Here is a 10,451-nt window from a genome sequence, read left to right as displayed (position 1 = left end):
GGGGATGCATCGGTCGATGCAAGTTTGGTTCTCGCGGACGATTTTAAGTTAAACGTTGCGTTTTGGAGTTAGGAAACCTTGAAAGCGTGTATAAAAGGGATTTGAAGTGTTATGGCCGAGGTTTGGCCGTTTCTGCAGAGAAAGAAAGAGAGGAAGAGTTTTGTGAGTGTTCTTGAGAAGTTCTTGGAGTTTGAGGCTTTTCCTGTAGAGGTCTGTAGCTGGGATAATTGTAGGAGCTTCCAAGGAGCGTTTTCTTTCTTGTGTAAGGTTCAGAATCGTCTTAGCAAAGGTAAGTGTATGACCATGGCTTATCTAAGCTGTAGATTTCTCTGATCTGCTTGTTTATATGTTGTGTGGCTTGTTAGAATGTCATTTGAGGCTTTGTGAGGCTTTCTTGTGGATTGGGATCAAGTTTGATTGTTGTAGGAACGAAGATCCAGCGAGAAGCTTCGGAGAAAAACGATGCTCAGCATGTGCTTCGGTCGATGCACTTTGTCCGTCGATCGATGCAATGCGAGGACGGCGCTGATTGACCTAAGAGAATCGATCGATGCCATGTGGAGGCGTCGGTCGATACAATTATGGATTTCGGGCAATGTCGAGCAAGCATCGGTCGATGCAGTGTGCGTGTCGGTCGATGCAAGTGAACCTTGTATCGGTTGATGCATGCTTGTGTCGGTCGATGCAACCCCAGTTGGTATCGGTCGACGTAGAGTCTTGGTTTGTTGTTGTTTGGTTACTGATTGTTGGTTGATGGTTAGAGATGTCTCTATTTCTTGTGTGTATAGCCCAGTAGATGGGAGGATTGCCTTATTAAGTGTTTATAAATACTTATGCATCTCAATTTGTGTTTGTGGTGCAGGTAAAGGCAAAGTATGATTGTGGAATCAAGGCAATGAAGAGGAGGATGTACTAGTGATTCACTTGGTTGATGTCTGGCTTGCTAGTTTGCTAGAGTTGAGTCATTAGAACATTATTTAGGATTGCTGGTTCTTTGATTCATGTTGTTTGGATATTTATTATGTTTTAATATTGGTTATTGGTTATTGGTTATTGGTTATCTACTGGTTATTGGTATTGTTATGTTATCTGCTGTTGAGTGTTATGGTTAGGTGGCTAGTGGATATGAGGCCACAAGTATAGTTTATTATTATTACTATTATTATATGTATTATTTATTGAAAACAAAAAAACGGGTCGGATCGTTTCACAAACTAATAGGGTTCCTTCTATTAACAAAAAATGATTATAAAAATCATTAATAATACGTTAACAAACGCATAGCCCAAATTTTTATTGACAGGACTATATAATTTATCTATTAATTAGTTCACTATTATAAATAAACAAATAGTTGACCCTATAGGAAATAACATATATATGGATCCATGTGAGGCAAAGATTAACTACAACAAGATGTAATGTTTTATGGAATCATACATAACTAGCTTTGAACCTGCAGTACACTGCGGGACACATTTTTCAGTTCAGTTATATTATTTTTTTACATGTTTTACTACACTATATTTATATAAAAAATAATTATATATTGTATTATTATTATTGCTATTATTATTATTATTATTATTATTATTATTATTATTTGATATTTCGAATTCTAAAGTGTTAATAGTACTATTATTCTTTATTTGTCTTATAATCATATCAACCTTTAAATTTTTTATATCAAAGTGAAACTGGTAGCTGTTCACAAAAGGAAAAAGTAAATTTGATAGTATTGTTCTTTGCTTTTTTTTTTTGAATGAATGTAAAACTTTATTCATCAAAAAAACCGTTTTCTCTTTACAACAAGGGTAACCTAGTTTTATAAAACCTATAGGAAAGCATATAGAAATGTTAGATTCTAGTGGTGGACCAGAGGAAGAGAGCCTCTTCGTACAAATGATTTCCTGAGCCTTGGATGAGTAGAAGCTTGTTTCGAATGGTTCTATCAGTCTGTTTATGCAGTCGAGTTGCTGAAACAGGGGATTCACCGTGCGTGCGGTTATTTCGTTCTTGCCAAATGGAGTGGAGTGCTACCTAAAGTGAGCATCGGAGTAATAAACTGGGGAGTTTGTCAAGTGTTGAGTCGGATAAGAGGGTCTTGATGAGCTCCCAGTCAGAGGTTGAGTGCACCCCAAGGAAGCCAGAGGTGAGTTTACGCCAAATCTGTTGCGAGTAGGGGCATTGGAAAAATAGATGAGATCTTGTTTCCAAGGGTAGTGAGCAGAGAGAGCAAGAAGTGTCGACCGTCTGATTCCAGTTCAACATTCGATCACTTGTGGAGAGTCGATTGAGCATCCCTAGCCATGTCAGGAATGCAAATTTTGGAGTTGCCTGAGGAAACCACACACCTTTTGTCCACTTTTGCACTGGTTTTTCCATGCACAGTTGGAGCCAGGTGTCTCGAGTCGAGAATTTTTTCTTAGGTCCAGATGTGTGCCTCCACATATGGATATCAGCTATATTAGGTTTGAGCTTAGCTTTGGCAGCAGTGATCTGCTTCTCCACTTCATTTAAAGTGTCCACTCTATGTCGCCGAGTTCGATTATGTAGCATAGCAAATTGAACAGTTTCATGTTTGGGTATCCCAAGATCAAAAAAGTGATCTCGCCAAAAGTATCATGCAACCGTCCCATTGGAGACCAACTGTCGTACCAAAAAGAGGTAGATTTCCCATTTTTGATGTCTTTGCATTGAAACTGTTTAGCTAGGTCTCTCAACTTGAGCAATTTACGCCACATCCAGGACCCATGTAGGGTTGATTGACCAATATCCCAGAAAGAAGTTTGACGAATTAGGTAGGTGTGCACCCACTGGCTCATAAGGAGTTTGTAGAGAGTAATCTCCAGATGAGCTTAAGTCCACAGACTGTCTTAACCTCCTTTAGAGGTTGCAAGACAAGACCCCCTTCATAGTATGGCAACCAGACAACATCCCAAGCAACTTTTGCATTGTGCATTTGCAAATCAGGACCACTCCATAAAATAGCTGAGCATAATATATCAATCTCCTTCACACAACTACTTGGCAGCCGAAAAGCAGAGGACCAGAAATTGGTGATACTAGTGAGAACTGTAACATCCGGGAGCCGGAATCCCGGTTTGGGATGTGCATCGGTCGATGCTGGAGGAGCATCGGTCGATGCAGGTTCAATCTTCTGCGTTTTGAGCAAAGGGAAAAGGGAAAACCCTTAAGTCGTATGTTTGTCTCATTCGACGAGTTTTAGCCTTTTTTAGAGAGAAAAGCAGAGAGAAAGGAGTTCTCGTTGTTCTTGGGTGCTATTGGTGATTTCTTGGAGTTGGAAGCTGTTTCTGTAGAGATTTGTAGTTGGGATCATTGTAGGAGCTTCCTAGGAGCGTTTTCTTCCTGTGTTTGGGTCAAATTTCTTATGTGGCAAAGGTAAGTGCATGACCATGGCTTATCTAAGCAGGAGATTCTCTGATCTGTTTGTTTATGTGTTGTTTGGCTTGTTAGAACGTTGTTTAGGTTCGTGTAAGGCTTTCTTGTCGCTTGGTATTGATTCTTGTGGTTGCAGAACCGAAGATCCGGCGAGAAGCTTCGGGGAAAAACAATGCTTGGCATGTGCATCGGTCGATGCCATTGCGAAGACAGCGCGGATTGACCTAGGAGCATCGGTCGATGCCATGTGGAGGCGTCGGTCGATGTGATTAGGGTTTCTGTGTGATATCGAGCATGCGTTCATCGATGCAATGGAAGCATCGGTCGATGAAACTTGCATCGGTCAATGCAGTCCCCAGGTGGTGTCGGTCGATGCAAGCCTTGTGTCGGTCGATGCAGAGTCTGGTTTGTTTGTTAATTGTTGTTTGATGGTTAGGGTATCTCTATTGCTTGTGTGTATAGCCCAGTAGATGGGAGGATTGCCTTACTGAGTGTTAATAAAATACTCATGCATTGCAATTAGTGTTTGTGATGCAGGTAAAGGCAAAGTGTGATCGTGGAATCAAGGCAATGAAGAGGAGGATGTTCTAGGTGACTCGATTGGATGTTGTCTGGCATTGCTAGGTTGCTAGAGTTGGGTTTTTAGAAACATTGCTAGGTTGCTGGTTCCATGTTTTCTAATGTTTGGTTATTGGTTATTGATATATTGATTATTGGTTATTATTTATTGGATTATTGTTGGTTATTGGTATCTGTTATTTCCATTGTTGGCTGGTGTTCGAGGTTAGGTGGCTAGTGGATATGGGACCACTAGTTGTAGTTATTTAATATTTATTATATTATTATTAAAAAAAAGCGGGTGAGGTCGTTTCAGTTTGTGGCAACTTGTCTTGTGGAAAGGTTGATAAAGGGTGAGGACCAGGGTTCGAGGAACGCCTGGCGCACCAATAACCTACTTGGTGGATTGGGATATCCACAGCGATGGGTTAGGATCGATGCCCTGCAGGGCCAGCTTGGGGTCCGTTGGGACGGCTAGCAGTGAGGCTAGGGGATCCGCGGACAGTCCATTGGGGCAGCTAGCAGTAAGGCTAGTGGGGTCCACGGAACGGGTTGTTACAAGAACCTATTTGATGAGTTGCAGCCGACCTCCATAAGACAAGAATCGACCCGTCCATGAGCTTATACGTTGTCGTATTTTCGCTATAAGAGGCTGATCTGGAGAGATTCCAGCCATGTATAGAGTAGATTTCTCTAGGCTGATCTTCAGTCCTGAAAGTCGAGCGAAGTCATCGAAGATTTGAATAATGCCTTCAACAGATCTTTTAGTACCCTCAGCAAAAACCATTATGTTGTCTGCAAAACAGATTTGTGTGAGAAGAAGATTATGACACCGAGGATGATAGCCAAAGCGGTGTTCTGTTGGTGCCTTATTGATCAAGTGGGAGAGGACATTCATGCAGATAATGAACATATAAGGTGATAGGGAGCAGCCCTGCCTTAGACCACGAGCACTCCCGAAAAAACCAGCCAACTCTCCATTTACCTGCACTGAGAAAGTTGTCGTGGAGATGCACAATCGAATCCAGGTTATAAAGATGTCCAGGAAACCTAAATCTTGGAGTGTGTTAAGTAAGAATGACCATTGCACTGAATCGAATGCTTTGGATCTTCATATCACAACGCGGAGAAATGTCATCTAGGTGATAATCTTTCACCAGTTCAGATGCTAGAAGAACATTTTCCATGAGTAGTCTATCTTTGACAAAAGCTGTTTGATTTGAAGAGATGATCTCAGAGAGCAAAATCTTGAGTCGATTCGCAAGAATCTTGGAAATCACTTTATAGATGATGTTGCAACAGGATATGGGACGATAGTCTTTCATTACATGTGCATCGTCTTTTTTAGGAATCAGAGCAAGTATGGTGGTGTTTATACCTTTAGGGAGAAAACCTTTATGGAAAAACGATTGTACAACGACCATAAAATCCTTCCCCAGTACAGGCCATGCTTGCTTGAAGAACTCACTAGTATAGCCATCTGGTCCAAGACTCTTATTTGCAGGCATCAAAAAGAGGACACGCCTGATCTCCTCATCTGAGACATCTTGAATCAACATAGCATGATGAGGATCACTGCAGCAAAAGGGCAACAATGACTCTAAAGATTCAACCGTGGCTCCCTCAAAATCATTTGGAATGAGACCAAGGAAAGTCGAGAAGAATATCGCTGCTTCGTGTTTGATATCAGCTTGACTCTTGGCAATAGAACCATCTTCACATTGTATCTCGCAGATAGAGTTCTTATTTTCCCGAAGTTTGACTGCATTATGAAACACACGATTATTCTGATCTCCAACCTGAAGCCATTGTAATTTAGACCTCTGCTTCAATAGACCCTCTTCTAGTTCTGAGAGTTGGTGCCATAGAGAGTAAGCTGTTGCCTCATCCTGCATTGCATTAATAGTTGGATTAGCTAAGGTTGCAACTTGTTTAGCACATAAATCAATGTGTGCTTCCCAAGTTCTTTTAACCAGATCCTCCAGATGATCACGTGTCAAACTTCTGATCTCCTATTTCAGACCCTTTAGCTTTTTAATAAACCAAAACACTGTAGTGGTGGAGATAAATAAAGGGTCAGTGTCTTCCCAATACAACTGCACAAGAGGTAGAAACTCCGGTAAAAGAGCTACATAATTGACAAATTTTAAAGGTCGTTTCATAGCTGTTGTTCCCATATTGAACTGGATACGACTACGGAGATGGTCATAACGGCCTCCAGACTCGAAAACACAGTAAGAACGCGAGAACCGGTGGAGCCACACATCATTAATAAGGACACGGTCAATTTTTTTACAAATGAAACCATCCTCCCGTTTGTTACACCATGTGAATAAAGGTCCATGTGCCCCCATATCCGAGAAGTGAATGGTGGTAGCCAGAATGCTCCTCACCACTCAATATCTCATTAAAATCACCCATAATGATCCATGGCTTACCCTGAAAAAGCTGTGAGTCCTTATGATGACACATATCTTCCCACATACTACTTCTCTCTTCAACCAAGTTCTTTGCGTAAACAAAAGAGCAGATAAATTCCTCTGATTCACCCTCCAACAGAATAGAACACGTGACAATTTGATCACTTTTGAAAACTGGAGTTAAGCGGACAGTAGGTCGCCACAGCACCCAAATACGACCTAACCGGTGATGTCCATAGTTAGACAGAAAGGACCAATTACCAAACACTGAAGATGCTAGTCTAGCTGCTTTATTTTCCTTGATTCGAGTCTCTAAGAGACAACCAAACAGCATCGATATTGTTATCACTAGTCCATTTCACGGAACACGAAATGTTTAATAGTTTTGTTGAAGCCCCGAACATTCCATGAGAAGCTCATCATTTAAAAAGTACAGGTAGGAAGCCTCTTATTTGAAGAAGCAGAGGTGCTAACCTTTGTTGCCCGATTTGAAGCTTCTGCTAATTCTTTCTGCTTACGTTGAGTGATTCGCGCCGAGGCAAACTATCATATTTGAAGTGATGAGTATTTTATGTGGTCTTTGTCATCTTTCTTCATCCCATTTGTCTTTAGGACTCTCTTTACAATCCACAATAACAAATATCTTTCTGGGTTTGCAACCGTAATTTCCATCTCCACCTTCAATGGTGAATACATTGTTCATTCCGTATATCACCTTACCCAATAGGCCAACACCACACGTTCTCCTTCCAACCTGCACCTCATTTTTTACAATAATCAAATCTAACTTTTCAAATCAAAAACTGAATCCACAAGAATTTTCCGTGTGTTGGCTAGATGATAGTCACAGGACTTTCACAATAAAACTATTGAGTGTTTTTGCATTAAAACTGGAGTTCCTGTATCATATTTCTAGTGTGTTCTTCGTAAGGAAAAAAGCAATTTATATTGTCCATGAAGTGGGAGAATTAAGATGAGAGGAGAGCTTACCCTTCACAGTAAAGAATTGTGACTTGTGAGCCATCACTACAACACCTGCACATGCAAGCAAATTCGTTGAACTCCATAAATACATATATGGCTTCGTTTTCCTACGAACTCCGTATATCCTTCTCACAATGCTTTCATACCATTTTCCAAACAATTAAATGTAAATTAAGAACCTGTTTCATACTTCGCCACATGAATAAAAATCACCATTCTGAAACATATAACACTACAAAAAAAAAAAAAAGTATATTGTATCTCTTAAATCATATATATAAAAGTAAGGTTTCACTCTCTCTTTATTGGTCAATTTGATCTTTAATGTTTTAAAATATAATATTTAGTTTTACTTAAACTTAAAATTCAACACATTTAATCACATATATAAATTTATACTTTAAATTCACTATCTACTACTAAAGTGTAACTGAAGTAATACAAATTGTGAATTGACTATTGGTTTTCTCCATTCATTTTCAATTAAACACACCATCAATTATAATTGTAACTCCTCTAATTAAATTATTTTAAAAATATAACTTCTATCACTACAAATCCTATAAATAGTCATTCCCACATCCTTCTCCACCATATCTCAAATTCTAAATATTTTTTTTGTTTGTTTATGTTTTTGCATGGGTTGAAAACTCATTGTAAGTGTTTAATTATATATTTTGTTGGATATATCTTATATTGTGTTTTTAATTTTATTTCTTTGTTTTATGTATTACTCGATTTCTTATTATTATTTTTAATTGTACATTACATATGATAATAAAAATTTTACATTACATATGTATAATAAAAATTTGATGGCAATACAAAAAAAATTATCATGCAGATTCAAAAAATATTAATTTTGATCATTGCAAAATAAGATAATCAAGCTAAAGAAATCATCTTTATTCTTTACCTAGATGTTTGATTATTAATCTAGATGTTTGATTATTTCTTACATATTTGTATTATTGTAAAAGTATGCAATGTTTTAATGAAATAAACTATTGTAATACAATTATTAAATTATTTTCTTTAATTCTCTCTTACCTCCAATAAAATTGTAATACATGTTTTTAGTATACTCATCATTATATTTAGTTCTTGTGATCCAACATATAATTATTTAAAGCTTTTGATTGCAATTCATATGATTTTATAGGGATATATTTAATTTGTTACATACAACATAATTTGGATTTTAATTATTTACCTCTTTAGTTTATGTATTAGTTTATATCATAGTAAATATTCATTTTTACATATATAAAAAATTAAGGTTTCCCTCTCTCCTTATTGGTCAATTTTCTCTTTAATGTTTTAAAGATAATATTTCTTTTTAATTAAACTTAAAATTCAACACATTTAATCATATACATAAATTCATAATTTAAATTCACTATTTACTACTAAATTGTAACTGAAATTACATAAATTGTGAATTGACTATTGTTTTCCTACATTCATTTTCAATTAAACACACTATCAATTATATTTGTAACTCCTCTAATCAAATTATTTTAGAAATATAACTTCTACCACTTCAAATCCTATAAATAATCATTCCTACATCCTCCTCCACCATATCTCAAATTCTAAATATTTATTTGTTTTGTTTAGGTTTTTGCATGGGTTGAAAACTCATTGTAAGTGTTTAGTTATATATTTTGTTGGATATATCTTATATTGTGTTTTCAATTTTATTTCTTTGATTTATGTATTGCTTCATTCCTTCTTTGTTTTCTTACTATTTTTAATTTTAAATTACATATGTATAATAAAAATTTGATGGCTATACAAAAAACTTTATCATGCAGATTCAAAACAATATTAATTTTGATCATTGCACAATAAGATAATCAAGCTAAAGAAATCATATTTATTCTTTGTCTAAATGTTTGATTATTTCTTACATATTTATTTTATTTGTAAAAGTATGCAATGTTTTGATGAAAAAACTATTCTAATACAATTATTAAATTAATTTTCCTTAATTCTCTCTTACTTCCAAAATGTTAAATACATTTTTAGTATACTCATCATTATATTTAGTTCTTATGATCCAACATATATATAATTATATAAAGATTATTATTATGTTTATTTAATTCAAGTTTTGTAATCTAATGATTTTTCTATATAAAAGAAGATTTGATATTCCATTTCCAATCCAGTTGTACTACAAAGAGAAAATAATTAGAACTAAACCTAGAAATATAATTTAAATTAAGTAGAATATAAAAAAATTAAAGATAAAATTAATCTATGGAATTTTTTTAAAGATTTTGACTGCACTTCATAATTTCATATGATTTTATTGGGAATGTATTTAATTCATATAAACAACTTAAACTGAATTTGGATTTTAATTAATTTAACTCTTTAGTTTATGTATTAGTTTATATGAACAACTTAAACTGAATTTTTGAATATCATAGTAAATATTCATTTTTATTATGTACAATACACAGTATTTGTTTTAGCTTGAATGGTCAAAATACATAAAACTAGGGCATTTGCACAAATACCCTTTTCACTATAATTTTTTGCAAAAAATACCCTTTTTCGTTGTCCATTTTCAATAGTACTCTTTTTAATATACAACATAACTAAATTTTAACCCTAAACTTCAAATACTAAACTCTACCCCCTCAAAACTATATCCTAAATATAAAATAGAGAATCCAAATCTAAAAAATAAAATTCAGAAGTTAATTTAACACATTATAATTGTGTGAAAGAGGGCAAAAATGAAAATGACAAAAAGTTGTATTTTTGAGAAGGGGTATCAACAAAATGGTATTTCTAACATTTTTTCATAAATGGGCCTATTATGCAAGCTGAACAATAAAAAAATAAAATATTCCAGAAATATGCATGTATAGTTATATTGAAAAACGTTATATAATTTGATATTGTAATGAAAATTATTTGATATTTCAAACCTCTTTTCTAATACCACTTTTGAAAAATACACCTTTTAAAAACTTTATATTAAAAATACCACTAAAAACTGAAATATGAGTAATCTTAGAAAAATATACATAAACTACCTATATATATAATGTGTATTTTATATATACTTTA

The sequence above is a fragment of the Camelina sativa genome, chromosome 6, assembly GCF_030686135.1.
Source record: "Camelina sativa cultivar CO46 ecotype springtype chromosome 6, ASM3068613v1".
Lineage (NCBI taxonomy): Eukaryota > Viridiplantae > Streptophyta > Magnoliopsida > Brassicales > Brassicaceae > Camelina > Camelina sativa.
This window is presented reverse-complemented; position numbering follows the sequence as displayed.